This window comes from Monopterus albus, unplaced genomic scaffold (genome assembly GCF_001952655.1).
Source record: "Monopterus albus unplaced genomic scaffold, M_albus_1.0 scaffold72.1, whole genome shotgun sequence".
Classification (NCBI taxonomy): Eukaryota; Metazoa; Chordata; class Actinopteri; order Synbranchiformes; family Synbranchidae; genus Monopterus; species Monopterus albus.
The window spans coordinates 1,333,590-1,356,603 of NW_018127952.1; positions in this window are offsets into that span (position 1 = coordinate 1,333,590).

Sequence of the window (23,014 nt, forward strand, 5' to 3'; positions counted from 1 at the left end):
CTTTTGTCTGGATTAAGTCAAAAGTGAGGGGTTTTACAGAAGTGTTTTAGATGTCATTGGTGTGTGAAGGGGAGGAGGAGTGTTTTAACTCTACAAGCACATAGCCTCCATCCATCCATTATCTATACCACTTATTCCTGGCACATGTTGCCACACAAGCCTCTCAACATGAAAACATATAATCCAGGAGTTGTAGTTAGTTTTTGTTGTGAGGTGAATCTTAATGACCTATATGTCCTGTAGAACAATGAGCTTTCTGTTCTGGTCAGCTTGAATTCTGCACTTCACTTGAAATATAAAAGAAAAGAAATCTAAACAACAAAAAAAAGGGGCTGATGTTTGCAAGGTCACTTCTTTCATCACAGCTAATGTTGTAGCAACAGTTGCAAAGTTAGCATCAATTTTGGTAACATTGCATGCAATTTTACCTTTCACCATTCAGCCTGTTTCTGGCATCTGTTAAAAGTTCATGTAAGGTCACGTACAGCTGAGGGCCTCAAACTGAACAGCATTTATAAGATTAGAAGGAAATTAAATGTAAAACTGACCAATGTTTATATTAAGTGTCATGTTAATGTATACAAAAACTGGTTAATTTTCATCTTAGAGATTTTACTTAAATGACTCTTCTGGCTCTGAACCATGTAGGAAGTTGGACTTCCAAATAAGATCAGATGAGGAAATACAGCACTAAGTGATTTTTACTACTGGTCAACTGTGTTTGATTAAAAGACTAAAGTTTGATTTAAGTCAGGAAGAATGAGCGGTGTGAGCCATGGGAGACTGAGCTGCAGGTAGCTTGATTGGTTGGTTTATGCTTGTGTTATAGATTTGTATAAGCTCTGATATGTTACTCCTTTTACTACAGGGGGCCATTTTGTTTATGGCGCAAGTCGACCAGACCACCATGTTTGTATTTGCAAGCTCTCTTCACCATGAGGGCTGTAACAGGCCAGAGCTGCTCCAGAGCACTTTCTGCCGTGTGTCGTGCCCCAGTCAGAAAATGGCACTCTGGGGAACCACAGGCATCTATTTTCAAGCCCAGAGAAGTTTATGGAGTTTGTTGTTAAATATTTATGGTGGGCTGCTGAAGTGGTCATGGAGAGGAGGGAACTTTGTTTCAGACCCAACTCAAAGGAGGGACTGTGCTCTAGACTCCTCAGAGGACCAGTGCCAGTGGTCAGAAACAGAAATAAGTGTTAAGATTCACTGATGTAAACATCACACCTCACCAGTGTGAAAATAATTAAGTGTGGTGTCGTTCAGAGCATTTAATGTTCCTGTTGAGTTGTTGCGTCACGCTGTTGGCCAGTTTAACTGTGCTACATGGCTTTTTGTCTTGAGAGGAAACCAATTTTGTGGACTGCCATCTGTTTAGTGGTTTAAGGGTTTGGAGGAAAACCCCAGGACAATGGGTTGTCATGTGTATCCATTTAACTTTTTATTGATGCATTTGGGCTTCACAATTTAACATGTGCACACTTTAAACTCTGCCAAAAACAGTACACTGAGTCCAACATTTAAGAGTTAATTACTTTTTAGTTGAGTACATTCTGAGATTACACATAGTTTAAATAACAGGCTGCAACTCCAGGCCATACTTATTTTTGTATGAGGTTTAAAAAGAGGAACATGACATGCCTGAGTTAGTCATCTTCAGTTTTCAGCTTTTGCTTTTGTGTGTTTTTTATGTGAACATGAAACTGCTCTTAACATTTACGGAACATCATGGTTTTAGGTCAGCATATTTGTCTTTCACAACCTGCTTTGCACTGGATGGATGCCCATGTGTACTCACCACAACCACATAATTCTTAAACCAATACCCAGCATAATGACTACTTCATCTTGTGTTTCACACCTACTTCTTCTCATTTTTCTACTTCCCTTTCTCATTTCTCCTTTTGTCTACTTCAACTTCAAACCTTGTTGAGATCTGTCATCGCTCTCCACCACTCTGTCTCTCCTGACTCCATAATTTCTCTCATGTTGAACTTTTTGTTATTTCCAGAGGTCTCTGTGCAACCTCGGCTTCCTTCTTTTCCTTTTTTTCTTTTTTTTTTTAAATCTGCCTGCTGTTTTGTCATTTCAGTACAGTTCTAGGACACATAAACAAGCTTCACTGCAAAAGTACCAGTTCTATGGAAGTACATCCCCACCAAAATGTGGGTGCACAAACCGCACTACCCAGTTTGTAACTCAGCACGCAGGCACATTTGTAAGCACAAACTGATTTGACAGCATAATCCCAGTCATGTGTGTACTTATTTCTGAGTGTGGGCGCTCAGATTTCTTCCCTCGGGATTTGTGTGAACATCTGCCTGGGCCAAAAATTTTGAAAGCGCAAAAAAAGGAGTTTCATGTGCTGTTCAGTTTTCAGATCAGAATCTGAGAGCATGCAGGCACTGATCCATAAGAGCACAGTCAGGATGCCTGCTGCTCACTCAAATCATCTGTTAGGTTCACGATTCTGTCCTCCTATAGGTCTCATATACTGAACTGCAAACTGAGTATCATTCTAAATGCAGTCTGTACATCCTCAGATGTTTTGGTGGAGATATCCTTCTGTACATTTCTCTGGTGCCTCCACACCACACCAGGATACTGGCCAGTGTTCCCATACATTGACTTAAACGTGGCAGACCACCACAATATCAGTATTGGCCACCATGTATAGATTTAAAACAGGTTAAATCTTATTTCATTGTAGTGCTGTGCGTAGTGCATGTATTCACTCAGTCCTTCTGTGCCCCGCTGTTTCACTCTCACACACACGAACAAGACAGCCATGTGACCACCTGTGAACAGGTCCATGTTTGTTTATTTAACACAAGTCTGTCATTTACAGAGATCCAATCTTCTAATTTATTATTAGAAGCTATTAGAAGCGTTATTAGCAAGCTAGTAAGGCTAGCTAAGCTAACGTTAGAATACAGCTGTTGCTGAGGTCAGCACGCTGTATACAACATTGGATGTATATGGACTGCTCTGCAAGTGGATAAAGTTAATGCTAACTCTGAAGCTGAATGTTTGCCCCCTCATTCCAGGGGAATATCAAAAAAATGTTTGCACCCTCATTCCAGGGGAATATCAAAAAGCACAAAGTTGATCAGCCCGATCAGTGTTATTAGTGATCCAGTTGATTCAATTGCCTTATTTACAGGCTTCAACCAGTGCTGCTGAAGCAGCAACAGAGGGTCAGGAAGAGAGAACTGTAGGAGAGCAACATGCTGCTGCTGTGGCAGACCCAGCTAGTGCCGGAGGGACACGTCATATGAACAGCACAGAGGTAGCCTACAACCTACTATAGTGTATTTAATAAAAAACAAACAAACAAAATCTACCCTGCCACAAGTAGAATCAAATTTTGTGGGAAGCACTGCTAGCAATTTCAAAGTAAAGGTCATGGTGATGCTGTACTCTCGAAAAATGTTTTCTCTAGTATGATACAGTATTTCTGAAGGCTTTTAGAAAATCCTTTTGTGGTGGCTGAATGCCGTGTGCTACCTGGCAGTTCTGGTGTTACAGTGTGCAGTATGAATGTCAGGCAATTTAGAAAAGCGACTCTCTTCAAGACACTGCAGGTAGCGTTTGATGGCCTGGTTTGTCAGTCTGCCTCTAGGCAGAAAAGCTCCGTCTGGTCTGAGCCACTTCTCCGTGTCCACAGCTCTGTAACAATTAACCATGTTCCATTTGTGTCTGTATTAATATATGTTTACAAATTATATATGTGCATGTGTTGAATGAATAAGCTAACTAACATTTTGTCACTACAATCTAAGTATTTGTAAGATGCAGCTGCCTTAGAATAATGTTATTATGTCAGTGGATTGAGGCAGAAGAATTATAGCAAATCAACAAAACTATGCTAATTCTACAAAGTACTTTAGGGTAGGATGTGTGTTTTTGAAATGAATTTGAATGAATTACATGTTAAAAGACCAAACAAAAACTTCTAATTGTGTTCACATACAATGGACAGAGCCATCTGAAGAAATCACCAGGCTTTACTTCTTCTGCACACAAGCCACGCATCTCCAACAGTATCATGTGATCTCAACGGCATCCCAGTAAAAAGCAGGAAGTTTAATTTCCTGTTTTGCCAATAAATTGCTCATCCGTCCTCCCCTATCTTCACAGACACTTAGATTTAAATAAAAGAAGACACTGAAACAAGGCTGATGTGACAAGAGAGTAAACAAGGCTTCCATGTGAGGAATCCAGCTGCATTTTTACATTATATAAAAGAATTGTTGATGTCTATCTCTCTGTGACAGATGGGATTAAAATAAAAGCAGTGCTAAAGGAGATGGGGTGGTTTGATATCAGCAAAGATATAAGTAAACAATTTAGGAATGTGACTGGCATGAACTGCTCCAGATATTATTTACTGAGAAAGAATTTTCAGGATGGATACAGTTTGGTTTCTAGATGGAGCCTCCACTGTTGACAGACCATTAACAGGCATTGTTAAGTTGCCTATATATTTGTTTCAAACTGTGTTTTTGCATGTGCATCATGGCTACTTTGAGTATCCTGTGTTCACTGGGAGCATTGGCTGCACATATCCTCAGAAATTAACACCACACAGCTGCAAGATGGAATTCAGCACATGACTGGTGGGGACAGAAAGTGAGCCCTGGACCAATTTTAAATCATCACGACAATGGCAGAAAGCTCCAGAGAGAAATTCATAGAGCTCGCCCAGCTGACAAACCATCTACGAGGTTGCTGCTGCTGTTTTCTCTGCCATGATCTCAACATCAGTAATACTGTATATTTCTCAAATGTTGTGTTTACCTTGCGCAAAAGTGGAAGCTGAAGGAAGATACTCTTTTTTTTCTGCAAGGGATGATTAGGCCCTAATTTGCCCCCTAGTGGATATAGTTCTTATGGATAAGGCCAGTCCTTTTTTCTTTTTTATTAACAGTATTTTCAACACTCCTCATACAGAGACTAAAACCGCCAATGATTTCCCTCTACTCACAGTTAATATCACATGCGCAGTCGACTCCTACTTGTGCTGACTTTAGGAAATTAAGGCTGCACAGAGCCTCTGGGGCAACATAGGCGGGTCTGGGGTTTCGTAACAAATAAAACATGTCACCCAGTGCAGTAGTGTGTTTCCCTGATGTGTTTGTAATCGCTTTTGAACAACAACAGAGATCTGTGGCAAAGACAAACAAGCTAATCCAGGACTGACAGCTGAAAATACAGTACTATTGGTTGGCCCTATCCTTTTATTTGCAAAATAAACACAAAGTACGAAAGCAAGTATGTGAGCAGTGACGCCAGTGTCGCAGTCGCTGTTTATGTGTTAGCAAAGAGCAAGTAGCCTATATTGGTGGCTTTCAACCATTAACATATACAGTACATATCCTCCACCAATTGTCAACCTGGAGCGATTAAGAAGAATCATGTCTGCCTTGTGCTTAGTGGTGATCTGGCACTCATTAGTTCCCAGCTTGCTATTATGCAGGGCAGGTGTACACATGTGTAGGAGCATTTGTGTTTGTGCTCGTGCATGCACGTGTTGATACATGGATTCAATTAATCCACTTGAATTTGTAGTTAGATTGGCTTCCTAACTGCCAAGTTGGTAAGGGGAAGCATTGGTTTTAAATAATCCAGTATTTATTACACACAAGAGGGAACCAGTACTGATTAATGAGAACTGCAGACCCTTAATGGGTTAGCATTATGCACAACTAAATGGCCCTCAGCACCCTGAGTTAAAGGGATTTTAGACTGCTGTGTGAAAGGTCTCAAAGTTCATTATTAGTAAAGCTAATGAGACTAACTAGAGGGCTGTTTTCTCATCTGTGTCATTAGTTCCTTTTACATGAGCCCTTGGTGTCTGTATACACAAGTACTAAAAATGGGCGTTTTTCTGCTTTTCGTTAGCTTTTTCTTTTTGTCTGGCAGTCCACAAGTGAAAATAAGATATTTTATATTTTTTCTGTCTTTCTTGCGCCCACTCCTCCATCACTTTTTTCACACTCTGGGCTACCTCAATCATGCATGTATACAAAAGTGCACCCACTCAAGCTTCTTTTGTGAAGCACACACAGATGCACATACGCAACACACAGAAGGGAAAATCAGGCAAATGAATTCCTGTTAAAATGAGATTATTGAAATAGCAGCCTTGCTTTTCTATGTCAATCATCACACATTATGCCAGTGGCAATAAAAGCATTTATTTTTCATCTGGCTCTAGGCCCAATTACTCCTGCGGTTTACTGCACACACTGCAGAGAAAAATGGTTTCTCAAACCATTCAGATCAGCAACATGTTTGACTGTCTATCAGGATTCAGTATGAGATGCCATTTAGGAATATCTCAGACCGGTAACTTCCAGACACCCTCTGCCTGTAGCAGGATATGCTCTCATTTATTCCTGTCTACATTTGGACCAGATATGCACCTCACATGCCCCACTTGCTTCCTAGGACCCCAAAAATTTGAAGTTTCTTAAATATTAATGAAGGTTTCTGTGTTGTATTAGCTGTGTGTTAAATATGCATGATTTTGGGGAGATATAAGTTGGTGCCTCAGACATGCAGAAAACACACTGCCTGTCTTCTTCTCACACACTTCTGCTTATTTTAATTTTTACAATATTTTCAGTCACTTTTTGTATTTTTCCATGGCATACAGGATATGTAATACATAATTGTGTGGTGTTAATGTGTGTTTAATGCTGAAGGCAAGTGACCCCTTCACTGTCAGAAGGTACTTTGTGCACTGTTTGGGTTGAAATAGCAGGTTTCATTTTGGAATTGGTTCCCACTCTGAGCTGATGTTAACCAATCTCTTGTCAAACCATTGTCTGTCCTTGTTTTTTTTTTTTTTTGTATGCAAAGACCAATGTTGAAAACATGTGCTAGTATTGCAGGCATCTCATTCTGGCACATGTGGGGCTGGAGGGGTGGGGCTCTAGTGGCTTAAGCCTTTGCCCTTCATCAAAGGTGACCCTCTCAAAATTAATTATAAATTGAACAATGATCAATGCTCAAGCACATGCATCCACTAAAGTTGAAGAATTTCACTGTTTCTTTGCCCTGGTATCAGACATCCTGGTATCTTGAAGTACTGGAGTGTAAATGCTTGGTGCTCACCTGGGGTGGTGGACACGGCGTTTGCACCTTTGGTGTATAGTCCTCTGTTTTGAAACACACTATTTAGGCTATTTGTGTTGGTAAGTAACCTATGCAACAATGTTCCTTAGCCTATATTCCCACTGTTACATTAATCCTACGCAAAATGCACAATTGGTTTAAAATCAAAATGATTCGACAACTAATCAAGCTGGGCCATGAGTCTGAACTGTATCTTACTGCTGACAGTTTGGTTCATTCAGACACCCAGACACGAGTCTTCCAAGCAACCATTTTATTTTGTATGTTAAAAAGGAGGATGCCAAACAAAGGCAGGAAGCAGATTAGAAGACAGGCAGCAAAAGGACAGTGTCTCTGATGGATGAAAAAAGGTGAGCAGAAGGCTCGTCCGTCATATTGGACCTTTTCCCCCTTAATGCCTCTTTTCAACTAACTAATATGGTAAGATCGTTCTGTGGCTTCTACAGGTTAATGCCTACTGCTGTTACTATTACTACTACTAAATAATAATAATATAGTTTTATTTCTTAACTCACAACATCAGCTGTGGTAGATTATATACACTGTAGTTAATTAATGTTAATTCTCTATAACAGCAACTTCTTTATTTTAGCTGATGTGCTCAGTCCAAGCCACTGACTGTACTTTTCAAAGTATTGTGGATGATAAGACACATCCTCCATCACTCATCTGATAGCAGTATGTTAAATACAGCAGAGACTACCAGTTAAACTTGTTGTTCAGCTCAAATCATTATTTTGGTTGCATTCAGTTTCTAGTGAATTAGGACCACTGTTAGATCAGGTGTAAAAGTCATTTTTCTGAAGTCATTATTTGGTGGGAATAGAGTCAATATCAATCAAAAAAAAAAGGCTTTCATATTTTCTGCTGCTCATCTTACTTTCAGGTTATAGCGCCAGTTTGTGAAAATTCATTAAATTAGGTTTGATTAATTTAGTAGCTACCACTAAATCTGTAGTGTTCCTGGCTTCTTGCCCACCAGCAGGTAATCTCAATTATTATATTATTTATAACTAGTTACTTGCAAATGATAAGAGGTAAACTCGGTGAGATTCAACTGAATCGGACTTGATAATTGGGTGTGATAAAATGCTCTGTCTCCACCTCTATGTACACTGCCTGTAGTTGTAAACATTTTTCATTTTGTGTCATGACTGCCAACAAGGATCAGTTCAAAATTCACATTCTTTCTTTCTTTCTGCGTTCAAGGGTTGGTGCGAGCCTGCGCCAATTAAATTTCCTCATGTGTTCATGTCGCACTGGAGCTAAATCTGTTGAAGGGGCTCTTCTTATGGTCAGTTTGTGTGTTTGGAATGTGTTGGTGAACACACAGCCTCAGTTGTAGTACAAATAGAAGCATGTCCGTATGATGGCAAGCGAAAACCATGAACAGACCTTGGGATTATAGATTGATCTCAGAAATCTTTCATATATGGTAAATCAGACAGAGAAAGGGCCTGTGTGCACTTTGTCTCTGTGTGATTCCTCTCAGTCTGCCAGCCTCTGTCTGTCTGCATGTCCATCAGTAAGTCAACATACCATCTGAGTGTTTGTCGCTCTCTCTGCTGATATGTTTTTAGGGATTTCCTGAGGCTTTCTTTCTACATGTTCCTTTACAATGCAGAGTGCTGTCAGGTGCTGCATAAGCGCTATTGGTTGACACGTGACTACAGCTGTATTTTTGTGACTGGATTGTCTGATGACATTTGTCAGTATTTGCTGTCGTAGGTGAACAAAGACTTCTCTTTCCGACTGTGATTCAGTGTTGACGAGGCCATGTAAAGTTCATCTTCATCTTCATGACCAGGGTAAAGCCTGATGAGTAGAGTGAGGCACGTTGTCTGTGTTTAGGTTGGGCGGATACAGACTTTTTCCTGTGGATGTCAAAAGACAACTTCCCAGATGCATTCAGGTGAAATTAAATATTTCTGCTCTCCCTCTCTTGCTTTGCCGCTTCCTTTGTTCCTCTGGAGTCTTTTTCTACTTTTGTACAATATCGAGCATTCACTAACAACTTGGTGGATTTTACTAGAGGAAGTTTCTTAAAGAGCTAAAACTGTCATCAAGATGTAACTGAAACATCTTCTTACGTCTTTATTGACAGAAGGAGCTTCTGTTGGCTCAGATCTCAACAAGTTAAGCTGATTAGATGAAGTTTCTGTAATATGCGTCACAGGTCGTAACAAAGCTTTGTGTCACAACACTTAGAAACACAGTGTAACTAATTAATGACAGATCCCATTTAGAACATTTTGTTATCCTCCTCCTTTCACAGAGAGCACACTGTGGGCCTGAGGCTACAGATTAATTAACTAGGTTAAATGGATTTAAATCAGTTCCAGTGTCTTCCCCTGCTGCTTAGGAGCAATGCAACAGGCTGTAAAAGCAACACTGACAAATTATTACTTTAAGACGTTGATGGCAAACGTGTTAAGTTTCTTTTTAGACATCCAGCAGACACAGAGCAACAAGTTGAGCCGTACATTCAACAAACAAACTCTTGAGGGAAATATCTGACTCCTTAGCTGCTAAATGCTCCACCCTGCTTACTAGCTAGTTACTAATTTTGTCTATCTGCTGTTTGGTGCTGGGTGGGTAGTATAATGTGGGTTCATCGAAGCGTTTTACAGGCCACAGCTGCCTGTTGTTGTTGGAGATATCACAGAGACTGAACCAGTAAAGCTGAAAGGTGCTAAAACACAGTGTAGAACTGAGAGGAACTGCAGTTTCATAGAATGCTACAGCTAACAGTTTTTTAATAGATGAATCTATTAGTTGTTTTTTCAATTAATCAATCTGATTTTCTACTTAATGAATCTAATTATTTTCTAATTATTCGATTAAACTTTTGGTGAACTTAGCAAAATTGTATTTTTGCCTGAAAGGCTAGTGCATTTATCAGTTATGTGAACATGAAATTTATGAATGAAGCAGCTATTTTAAACTTCAGCTTTTACCCGTTGATGTTATTCATCACAAAAGTTAAGATTTATGCAGTGTAGCCCTGATTAGGAGAAGTTGTTTGCTATTTACTAACAGCATAACATTGATGGAAATCTTTGTCGTTTAGTTTTAGAGGCCAGTATATGCATGAACAACCTGCTTACAACTTGCAATCGTGCTGGGGAAGTGGCACTGCCATACTCATTGTTACAAGCAGAAATCATTGCTTTTAGTCATAATAAAAGTCAACATCAGTGATCAAATACTGAGATGTGATGCAAAGTGGGGCTTTCTTAGCAATACCAGCAGTGACTAAAAAAAAAAATAAATCATCCTTCCCTTTCCTGCTGGAAATCAACAGAAATCTGTCTGTGCACTTGTTGGCAGAGGTCACCTGCGAGCCCTCCCTGACTACACCGCTTCCCTGCAGTGTCTCATTATCCTTTTTATCTCGACATTTATCTGACAAGAGAGCAGGGAGGGAGCATCTAGGCCATCTTTAAAGATTAACACAAAGTGGTAAAAAAGAGAAAAGCCCTGAAAAAGAAGGGGGCCTTAAACTAGCAATTCTGTTTAATGTCTGCATGTGATCAGGTTGACAGAATTATTAATCAGGAACTAAAGAAAATTCAGACCTTTGCTCTCAGCTGCCTCACTTAGTCTTTAGTTACCACCATTACATTGCAGGTCGGGAGGTCTGCCACTAATTGGTTCTACAGGGTTTTGAATAACAATGAGCAGAGCCCAATTATAAAATCACTGAGATGCCACAGAGGAGCAAGAGAGGGTAAGAAACAGGGAGGGAGGGAGCATGAGAGGGTGACAGAGAGAGTGACAAGGGACCTGCTGGACCAGTAATGGGAAAGAGGGACTGTGGAGAAGAAAAACAGAAGTGAAGCTGTTTCATCACTTTTGCTTCCCGTTGCTCAGCAGCGATCTATTAATAAAATTTATAAATCAGTGGTGGCATGAATTTTAATAGAGGGCTGTGGAAAAACAGCCAAGGTCTCTGAAGAGAGCTCCACCTCATTTTAAATTCCATTTGCATAAAAGATTCACGTAACACAGGGAGATTTGAAGAGAATCTTTTCTTTTTTATCGTATGTTCATTTATTAGTAATAAAACCCTTTTTACATTGCGGGATCTGACATGAGCACTTCAGAATATAAATCAGTGACTTTTTAGAACAAGTGTGGCCTCTGCTTTTTTTAAAACCTGCATGTGTGTTTCCATCTGCGCATGCATGTACAACAACGTGCCTGTGAAAAGCATTAAGTGCATTGATATACGTGTGTGTACAGATGGTCATGCTGTGTTGTTTTGTGTGGCGAGACACTAGCAGACGGGCTCGGTGGCCACCTGGTGGCTCTCTTCCTCTGAGAAACAAAGGAAGAATCCCCCCCAGATTATCATTTTGTCAAGTGAGTGGAGGAGCTGTGTCAGGTGGGAAAACGCCCCCTCCCTTTAACTGGGTTTCATACACAGCACTGGGTATGAACCAACATGCTTCCAGTTTATCACAAGGCCCCTTTACACTGCCTGTTCGATGCAGGGATTCTCCACTTCGCCGTTCTGTGTAAATGTCCCGGAATAGGGGGTCGAAGTTGACCTGAAGTGACATTCATTACAAGATGAACATTTCAAAATGCACCTGCAGAGTTTTTCATTTTGTGCCTTTAAGTCAAATAAAAGGCTGTTTTTCCAGTAATATATTTCATTGAAGATTTCTCAAACAGTGTTAAAATATCATCTCGTCTCCTTCTTGTGAACCCAGTATCATCACAAATGCCTCATCACACCCCTGCTTCTTACCCATGATGCACTGGCAGCATTGACCCAGGTCATCAAACACAAGATCTCTGCACAGACCCAGACCACTACATTAGTTGACCTGTGCTGGACCTCAGAGCAGAAAATCAGATAATCAATGCATTGAGTTTAGACTGAGGAACCTAGCCTTGCTTAGGATTTTTCCCTAATTTAACCAGAGTAGTCATAATTTATTTGCTGTCTCTTATAAGCCGAGTCTTTTTAACTCGTTGTCAATTTAATTTCACAACTTACAATTTTTTTAACCACCAAAATCATAATATTGCCCCTTTGGACCTGCTGAGTTTTTTATTCAACAGTAACAATCTTGCAACAGTGATGAAATAAGGATGTTATTGGAGATTTTGCTAACACTTTATTGTGAGTCCACCTAAATGTGCATTTATTAGTAGCATACAGACATTTTAAAACACACCATAATGTAGCCTTAAGCAACTGTAAGATAAATATTATCAAAGGATGTGGATTATTCAGTGTTGGTTTTGGTTTAAGCAAACCTTCTTGGAGCAGCTGACATGAATTTTCAGCACTTCTGTGCTGTTTTAAAGAGAAATGTCATCATTTGTTTAACCTTGACACACACCTGTTGATAATCTGAGTCAGATTTATGCACACCTGGCAATATAAAGTGACTGCTTCCTTATTGTCAGCTTCCATTTGTTTTGTTTCCTAATTAAGCAAGTAATGTCTGCCATTTTGATTGCTGTTTGCCTCAGCACTGCCATAATAGTTCTCTATTTGTCTGCTTGCGGGAGGAAAGCATCATACTGAATAATGCATGACACATCACCATGGCAGACAGCGTTGCCATTTGAATTATGAACACATCGGAGTGAGACGCTAACTTGCTCAGACTAGCTCGAGGTAGAAAGAGAGAAAGAGGCAGAAAATAATCATCCAGAGCTTCTGCTGCTTCACCGTCATTGGGTGTGATGGATGAGAGGAAGAGTGGACACTTTCATGTGTCTTGTTTAAGCCCTTTGAAACCTGAAGGGTGGTTAGAACGTTAATGTGTCTGATTTGCAGATGAATTGGACTTTTTGTCTTGTGACGTTCTGATAGACAGGTGTACTTATACTGCATCTCCTTTCTTCTCTTGTTTCACCGGTGCTATTATTCTAACATGATTTATTTATTTATTTTTGTATCTGTTGTTGTGAAATGTTTAGTAGCTATTGGTTTGTCATCATTAATTATAGATCCCTGCTCCAACAGAAACTTCATGCTAGCCTCGTTCAAAGGTAATGACTGAGCATTATTTTCTCCAGCTAGCTGGCCTGAGGCGTTTTTGATTTTCTTTTACACAGTGCATTGATCAGTCATATGATTTACAAATCACCATAGATACAAAATACACAAAACATTCACATCTTTTAAAATAGTTTTTACTTTTTAGTGGTAAGATACTGTGGCTATAGAAGAAACTTTAATAAACTGCAGTTTTTCCAAGTCTTTTATGTCTGTGAACACAAGGGAATGTTCAGACTGAGTGGAAAAAAATGCAGCTCTCCCCATTCATTCCTATGGAGGACTGTGTTCACCACAGCTGGCTCCAGCAAAATTCCATAACCCTGTGTGGTGAACAAGTTGAATCAGGTTCTACTTTTGCCGCACAGGACCAGACATCACCTAGCAAATGCACTGCATTGACCAGTCACGTGCAGGAGGTGGTCAGAATATAGATACCATCAGCAAGAAGACTTTTTCTTTACCTTGTTAGCGTGAGCATTCAGTGGAGTAGGCTATGTTAGCAGCATGGTTAACAAAACATGACAGACACTAGCGGGTTGGAACTGAGAATGAAGGCACTCACATCGAGTCGTCACAACGTAGGTGTGTCATATACAGATATAGCACTTCCCTGTAACCCCCCAGCCCCTTGCGTTAAAACACAACAAGGAGTTCCATTTTACTGCGCTTAGTCCGAATGTCCACTAATTCAGTCTAAAGTTAACCTTAACGCGGAATCCACATTTTCACATTTTCCTCCCACAAAAAAAAATCCATTTCACCTTTGACAAATATGAGTAAGAGTACACAGGTGCTTCTGCAAATTTACATGATAATTTATGTACTGCCCTGTGGCGGCTTGTCATAATGTTTCCCTCGTACCAGTTGCTGGCTAAGCTCTGATGAAGTTCATAGGGATAGGATGGTGTTTGATCTGTGGGAAGTGTGTGCTTTGTATTACAGTAAAGCAAGTGTGAGTAAGACAACCCTGTAGGGGCGAACTGGGGTAAGGCGCAGCCTGTAACAGTCTGTCACCTTCAAAAGAGGCAGGATGTGCAGTTCAGATCTCAGAGGAACAGATCTGTCATGAGAGAAGTCTGGGCATCTTTCCGGTGGGAAACGGAGGCGGAGACAATGGGTGCTGTGGATGAGACGCAGGTGAGAATCTCACTGAGAGAGAGAAGCGGTGAAAAAGGAGTGTGGATAAAGGAAAAATGACAAAGTGTGTGTATGCGCCTGCACCAAAATCCAGACAGCTGCCTCTTACAACTTATTAGCACATTAAAGTGAAAACGGGGGTAACAGAGCACAACAAAAACATACAGAGGCTGTTGAAGCTTTTAAGGCCATTTTTGCCCTTTTTCTGCAATGATGCACATATGAAGATACAGTATGCAAATCAGGCTCAGTATTTGCCTAGCCTGAAAAAGAGGCTCTATTATTGTTGTTGTTGTTATTATTATTATTAACAGTAAAAGAAAAAAGTCTGACTGGGGGCTATTTTACCTCTCAGTGGGAAATTAACAAAAAGAAAATTGAATTCAGTGTTTTGCTGCCTCTGTTATTTCTGTCTTTTCCATCTCCTTCCCCACATGAGAATGCCACATTCTCTAAGTTAATTAGGTCTGAGTATGTCCTAATGATATTTATACTTTTTGCGTAATTGTCTAATTGTTCTTTTTTAAGAAAGACATACAGTGTGTTTTAGAAGACGAGCTGTTTATAGTGGAAAATATGGAGAGAATGGCTTTTTTTTTTTAAAAGGTTCAGCACATCATTATGTCCACTCCCATTGTGACTGTGACTAACCAGCCTCCTCTTTTCTTGTTGCTCCTGTCTCTCTGGGGATAGATTCTGCACCAGGGTGTTGGCCAGATGGTCAGTGTGTGTAATTCAAAATGTGAGAAATGACCAGGGGGAAATGGAGCATGTGTTTTCTGCTCTGTGTATGTGTTTGTACTTTGTGAGTGAAGGAGGTGGTAAAATGGCATCAAATAAAAAAAGAATGAACTTAATGAATGCTTGGCCTTGGGGTAATAAATCTGGCCTCTTGAAATATGTGATATCGCCGACTGTCATACATCAGCATGCGTGTCCTGTATTATAAACACCGCTTTATATCTGAGGAAAGCACTGATGGATGAGTCAGTAATGTTCTAATTGTGCTTCATTACTTTGTATTTACAGTATAATATGAATTTTTAGTTGTGTGGTTCTTGTGGCTGTAGAACCTATGTTTAGACTACACACACAGAGCTACACACGTTTAATACAAGAATAGTAAATAAGCAATTTCACTGCATGTGCAACTACCAAAGAAGAAATTAAGTATTGTTTAAATAGAGGCACTGCTGCTTTGGCAAAATATGAAAATACTTAAAATAACTGTGATAACCTACAGCCTTGTTTTTGCAGAGTACTTTAAGCTATGAAGATTCATAAGACTAAAAAGTGCATGTTCCTCCATGGTTATCAGTTTTAAGGGTAGCATTGACTTTGCTTCACATGTGTGAGTTAGTAGTTTTGAAACCCAGACTGGTCCCAGGGAATTTAATGTGTATTGTTACTGTATGTAAGGAGAGAGCTCACATTTTCTACGGCTGTGCTGCTGTATTTATTGGGCTGCAGACCTGGTGTATCTGCTGTGGATCTATTATTTATAGCACACAGACATATAGTTTTTATCCCTTAGTCAGTATCCGTCTTTCTATGAAATCAAGCCAACATACACTTGCTGAATGGCAAGGGTCAAATGCCTAATCACTGCCAACCTCTGCCTCATTGCAGGTTTCATTTACATTACAGAGGTACCTTAATCTTTGTGGTTAAATGCTATTAAATGTAGGAGACCTAAATTTCCTTTAAGATCTCTCTCCATTTGGAAATGTACCCGTATAGAGACCAGACCTGACACCCAACAGTCTTCTTTTCAGCCTGTAATATAAAGTGCTCCCAAACATTAGATGACTTCGGTCCCCTCCCTGCACTAAATATTTGGACTTGTCTCACTCGGCGTGGCCCCACACAGCTCTGCCACTAGACCCTACTAATAGACCAGGCTATTGTGATTTTCACTGATTAATTGTTGTGGCACTGATGGCCTGTGCACACTGTTACAAGATGAGTAACAACTACTTGCTATTGCTCTGACCCCATTGCAGCTACTTTATGTAGCAGAGAGGTCCTGGACAAATTTGGTGTGACTGAGAATTTCTGTCTCTCAGTGTTTGTGTTTTTGTTTTTTTATGTGGGTTATAAATAACAGTAAGATTGAAGTGACGCTAAAGAACCTTATTTTCCCGGTAATATTTACTGTAGGTTTAGTAAGTGGTTTGACATTTATGGTGCTGCAGGAAACATACGTGTCACAAAATGCAAGTAGAAACACGCAGAACTCAGTAAAACTACCAACACCTCCCCCACTCAGCTGCCTGTTGGAGATCATCTTTAAAAATGTCTTTCCATCCGATGACCTTTACTGAAACACCAGGTCTGTTCAGCAAAGCAGCAGTGAGATCTTCTTACAGGTGTTTGCCTCAGATTCTCTCTGTTTTTTTTCCTTTAATGACACTGTAGCATGTAGCTGTAGATATTTTGTTCAACATGAATGTACAATGTAATTCATTTGTCACTTCAGCTGAGTAAGAATGTCTCATTGTTATTGTAATTACTCTGATTTACAAAGTCACCCACTCTGCTATTGTCTTCTGAGACTTCATGTTACATTTGATAATCTTAATTTCTTCTAATGTTACTAGAGTTGCTTTTTTTTTTTTAAGCACGGTAGTGTGCCTCCACTATCGTATGCTGCAGGAACTTAGGATATAATGTTGGTAATAAAATACTATTAAATTGTAGTAATTTACAACAAGTTTTAGTTTCAGCTGCTAGATGGCCCAGTGAGACTCAAAACAAACACTCCCGTGGTTTGCCCCTCCCATCCCGTTTCCTGAAGCTAGATGTGATCTACGGAGGCATTGTTGTGACAAACTTTACAAGATGCAGCCTGGCTTTATGGCAGCCACAGCAAACTCAGTTTGGTTCAATACAAAGTTAAAATCATGACCATGTTGGGTTGATAACGTTACTGAAACAATCACGTTAGCTTTATGGTGTTTATCCAGCAGCACGGGTCAAGCCTCTTTAATTGAGCTGAGCCGGGCGAGCACAGGTTGGCCTCGCTTTCCATCTGTTTCTAACAGCAGGAGGTAATCATGCTGACCTGGGCTCAGCTGGCCCTGCCTCTGCTCAGACAGGCTGACCTGTGCTGATATCCAATAAATGATAACACACCCAGAAGGAAGAACGCCACATCTAATCAAATTTGAGTCCATTAGCTGCTTTTAACACTCTCCATCTCAAAAAAGCCAAACTGATGTTAACTCTGGTTTTTGTCTCCTTGGTCCTACTCCCTCTGTGCAAAAGAACGTGACCTGTTCGCTCTGGCAGCCACTTTTTTTGACTTTTAGCCATTTGGAGCTCCTCCGTGCGTGGCAGGTTTAAATGACTACTCGCAGTTAGAAGAACACTTCTTATAATCTTCCTAGGTGGCAGGCTGGGCTAGTTGATGGGCCATACTTTGACAGCACATGTATACCGGGGAGTCACCGCATCCTGTTCCATTTTCATTTGATTTTTTCAGACAGTGGTTAATGCACATTTAATGTTTACTGTGCAGGCTCTGTACTCCACCGAGGTAAAATGGAGGGACTGTGTTGGTTAAATTTACGGAGTAACTTAAAACAAGTTTTGTTGCATCCCCAAATAGTCTGAAAATAAAGTGGGTTTTTGCATGAAATTATGTCTTAAATTTCCCAAGGTAACCTGGTTGATTTGTAAATGGCAATGTTCCCTGTGTATGCTAACTTCATTGTTAGCATACATGTAAAGACAGCGAATAGCTTCAAATGAAACAAGGCTGATTGATAACACATCTCTGAATCATGTGGTTTCAGTAAACAGCTCAAGACCCATGTGTGATCTGATTGTGGGTGTTATGAGCTCTGCCTCTGGCATACTCTGAAGCAGACACATGCAAGTCGAGCAAAGTTTACTCTTGGTTCAAAGATGGCAGCTCTTTGACACAGATGCCCTGCGCTCGCTCTCAGCTAAAGGAAATCCTGCCTTCACTTGCAGTGTTCACCTTTTCTCTTTATCTCCACAGATCAATATTGATCTACCCTCACCTTCTCTTCCTTTTCTCTTATCTCTGCATCCTATCATTCTCAAACACATTCACTTCTTCATCTCTGCCACTGCCCCCCTCCCCGGTTGTGAATATTGCTTTTCTTCTCTCCATCACTCTTGTTTTCTCCTCTGCTCCATCTCAATCAAGAATGCAGCAAGTCTTATGAATTCATCAAAATGATCATGGACAGTCCAGGGAGGCATGCACGGAGGCAACAAGGCGAAACGATGGCTGTTGGAACAGACGGAAGAAAGAGAAAACGACAGAGGGAGGAGAAAGAAGTGCAAAGCGAGGGGGTGTTGCTCTACTGCTGAATTTTAATGAGTACCAGAGGGAATTTCTCCTCCACATTTTTTTTCTTCCTCCCTTTCAATTTTTTTCCTGGGATGCACCCATCAACTACATGGCTCGAAATCACTGTCACTACAAATGAGCTTTAACACAGTCTGGCTTTGGCCTGGACAGCAGCAGCATGTCACTAAATGGAGCCATCTGATACACACCAAGAAAACAGTGACCCAGAAGTCTTAATTGAACAGCCAGTTTGTCATGTTTATCTTTGCTGTCTTCCGCCAGCCACCAACCAACCACACACGCGGCACCCACCACATCCCCTTCCCAGAAACCAGTGCAGATGTAAGCACTGTTTTTTTTTTCGTGACAGATCTGCTGCACATTAGTGAATTATTCATTCTTTTCATTAGCCTTCCAGATAGAATCACAAGTGTCCACGTATTCTGTTGCTGTTCTTTCGTTCCCATCAACTTTTTCATGTACCCTCCACTAAGCCCTTATGACCTATGGCTTTTCTATATGATCTCTGTCTTGTCTTTTTCTCCTTCTCTCTCTCTTTCTCTCTTGGGAAGACTTCATTATGCTTTGCTCCAACAGCAAAGTACACAGATAAAAGATAATTGCCTGGCTTGACTTCTCCATTGATATGAAAATAGGATTTAAATTATTCACAGTGGTCTAAAGGTTAGTTGAAGGTTATTACTGGCAGAGAGAAATGGAAAGGCACAAGGTAAGATGGAACAAAACCCTTGTGTGTTGCAAGCTGTGGCCGGAAGGTGAGGCGCCTTTCTGAAAGGCAAATTTGCAGTGCAGGCAGCAGAGACATCTTGTGAACAAACCACAAAAGCCTCTCGGGGATTTGAACATGATGGTGGAAGTCAGTTATTAAGCAGCAAATTAAGGGTGGCTTTTCCACAGAAAAACATTGTCAGTTGTAAATAAGGGTGTAGGCGATCTTTAACCATGCTGTTATCCTTTTCCTGCGTCTCCTGTCTAAGCCTTGCAGAGCCATCAGTGCATGTTAGGTAATAAACAGTGTTTTGCCTCAGAGGAAAGAAAAGGTTGAAGTGTTGGGTTCAAATTAAGGTCAATCCTGTTGGGACACTCGCTTGTTTTGCACTGTAGACATGATGGACTCAGGAGGGGGGTGAGGGGGAATTACCTGGTTTGTTGTTGCCAGCATCCCTGAGGACACTTTTACTGATCACAGCAGGGGTTTGTGGGATAAATAGGTGAGCGGAAAGGTTATGAGGAGTTCTTTTTCTGCTCCTGTCATTTTACCTCAGCACCAGCTTGTGTGTCTGCAGGGCTTTGTTATGCCTGCAGACAGGATTCAGACATTTCTTACATGGGACAGGTGCAGTAGGTGGTCTGTAAACAAGACAATCCTGCCATCATCCACAGCTTTGGCTGGCACAGCTGTCTACTTCCATCTCACAGCCTGGCTACATATTGGATAAATAGTTGTGAGAAATATAATGTTTTGAGGTACCTGATTCTGAAGAGCATATTGTTTATAATTTTTCCATAATTAGTTTTTACAATACAAATATGTAAAAGGTTGATGTGACAAAAGCAACCATATAAAAAAAAAGATAAGGTGAAGAAATCAGCCTTTGGGAGAACAAAGAGGCAGTTTTGTGTATTGCGTGAGAATTAACAGTTCTTATTGTATAATCAACAAATGAAAACCTGCATCTATTTTTCAGACCCTAACCTTTACCAAGGGAGATGTAGTCAAATTCTGACAATGGTCTGCATTTGCTCTAATGGCTTTAGTTTTCTATGTGATTTGTCTGCTAAAAATATCTGACAGAAAGCTTCTGCTCATCAAATATTTTTATACTTAACTACCTTTTCAATGATCTTATCGGGGACTTGTTCACCAAATTTGCAATTAACATGGTTTAAATATGTAAACAACATTAAAACACTGGAAGGATAGTTCTGTATCCTTAAAAGTAGATGTCACATTTTTTGCATAAGTAGATCCTTTCAGACATGAGCCGCCTTCAGACTGCGTTTCATAAGTGTGAGAAAAAACACACCACTCCCTTTTCATCTCTATTGGGGTTTGCATTCACCGCAGCTGGCACCAGCACAGTGGGGGCTCCAGCACAATGACGCAGCCCCATGTGGCAGAAATGTTAGAGACGCCCCCCTCCCCAGGTGGGTGAGGGAGAACAAAGGTAGGACTCAAGTATGCTGACCCAGGTGCGGGGGGGGGGGGGGGGCAATAGAAACCAGAATAAACAGGTGAGTTGACGGCGGAAGAGAGAAAACTAAGGAACAAAAGAAACAAATAACCAAAACCCAACGCACAGTCACTGTCAGCGTTGGGAGTAGTACGTTTGCTAAACGCATAAATGTCGTGATCAAGCCAAGCCAAAACGCACAGTTACTGTCAGCGTAGCATACTCGCACACGTGTATTTACGCGGTTAAAACAAAACAACTATCATGTACTGTGGGTACAAACTAAGTACACGTACATGTGGTATTTGTCCATTACCTGTCGCAATGATCCGGCCCAGGCGGCACGTCTGCCCGAGGTATAAATAAGGAGGAAAACTAATCAGCGGGATGCATCCCAGCTGTGTGCACCGACAAACGAGTCGCCAATTACCGAGTGCAACACAGCTGAGGTGCAGAATCCCGCAGATCGCGCAAATCGAGGCGAAGAGGCAGCGGCCGCCGAGCGGCCCTGACAAGAGAGGTTGGATCTGGTTCAACTTTTGCTATTTCAGACAGTGACATCAGACAAATGCGCTGTTTTGACCAATCATGTACAAGGGGCGGTCAGAACGTGGATGCCCACAGGAATAAGATTTTTTTGTTTGACTTGTTAGCATGAGCATTCATCGCTATTAACCATCGAATTTGGGCCACAGTTAACACACCACAACGACACGCCATGTATTTTCATCAGTTAGGGTACTGGATGTTATGCTAAACTGTGTGGGTTTTTTATCTATCAAAGCTGACACACTGGTGGTAGAAATTGGCACTAAGGTAGAGTAGGCTATGTTAGCAGCATGGCTAACCAAAACACAACAGCAGCATGAATGAAGCCAATTACATTGACTTGTCACAATGTGGCTATATTGTACACGCCTACAACACTCCCCTCACTCCCCTGACCAATGCAGCCCCTTGCATGACAAAACATTAGGGAGCTGTGTTTTTACTGCATTCAGTCCCTGTAGTTGTATAAGCCCTGAAAGATGGCCGTGCAGATTCTCAGTCATCCAGGTCATAGTAAGCTGAAAAAACTTTAAAAAAAAATCAACTGGACTAGGTTTTTAGGTCAAAGATGTTTCACGTCTCATCCAAGACACTTCATCAGTTCTGCCCAACTGGCATTGAGTCAGAGATATTATCCCCATCGGTGGTGTTTCAGTGAAAGGATTAAGTGAAAGGATTCGACAACCCTCTACAAAGGTTACCAGAAAAATCTTTCAGGAGATCTCAAGATTCTTGGAAAAGGTGCAACTTACCAAACACAAGAAGAGCAAGGCGCGCCAAATGGTTAAATTCCAGAGACTACAGAATGGACAGCCAGCCTCAGATGTCCCCGGTTGGAGGAGAAGGGAGGAGCACAATCCACAACCATTGCACAATGACAAATGGGTCAAAAATCCCTTGACAGAGAACTCACGGACACAGAAAAAGAGGTATTAGCCAAGGGATTGAACTTTGCGGTCACACCAAAACAAATCCCTGTGGTAGAGTTCATCACAGCCACAGAGTCGGCCATTAGGAACAACAAGCTGGCTGAGACGGAGGCAGAAGAACTGCGGATGAGGGTCACAACCACTTTGGCCAGTGCCAAACTCCCACCCTCGAACCTTACCCCCGAGGAAAGGGGGGCTTTAGCTGCACTAGAGAAGGATGAAACCATCACAATCCTTCCAGCAGACAAAGGCAGGTGTACAGTAGTCCTAAACTCAGCTGACTATCAGACCAGAGTTTCCGACCTCCTCAGTGACACCACTACCTACCTATGAAGCACTGAAGAGGGACCCCACCAGTGGCTACAAGAAGAAGATTATAGACTGTTTACAGAAGCTGGAAAAGGAGGGAGTAATTGACCGGTGACTATACTACAGACTATACCCCGGGGAGGCCATCCCTTGCCTTTATGACCTACCCAAAATACACAAGGAAGGAGCCCCACTCAGTCCCATTGTCAGCAGCATAAACTCTGTGTCTTATAACATAGCCAAGCATGTGGCCACCATCCTGGCTCCTTTGGTGGGAAACACACAGCACCACATAATAAACTCCCAGGACTTCGCAAGGAAAGTCCAACAACTGCAGCTGGAGCAGGACGAGACCATGGTCTCATATGATGTCACATCCTTGTTCACTTGCATCCCCACCACA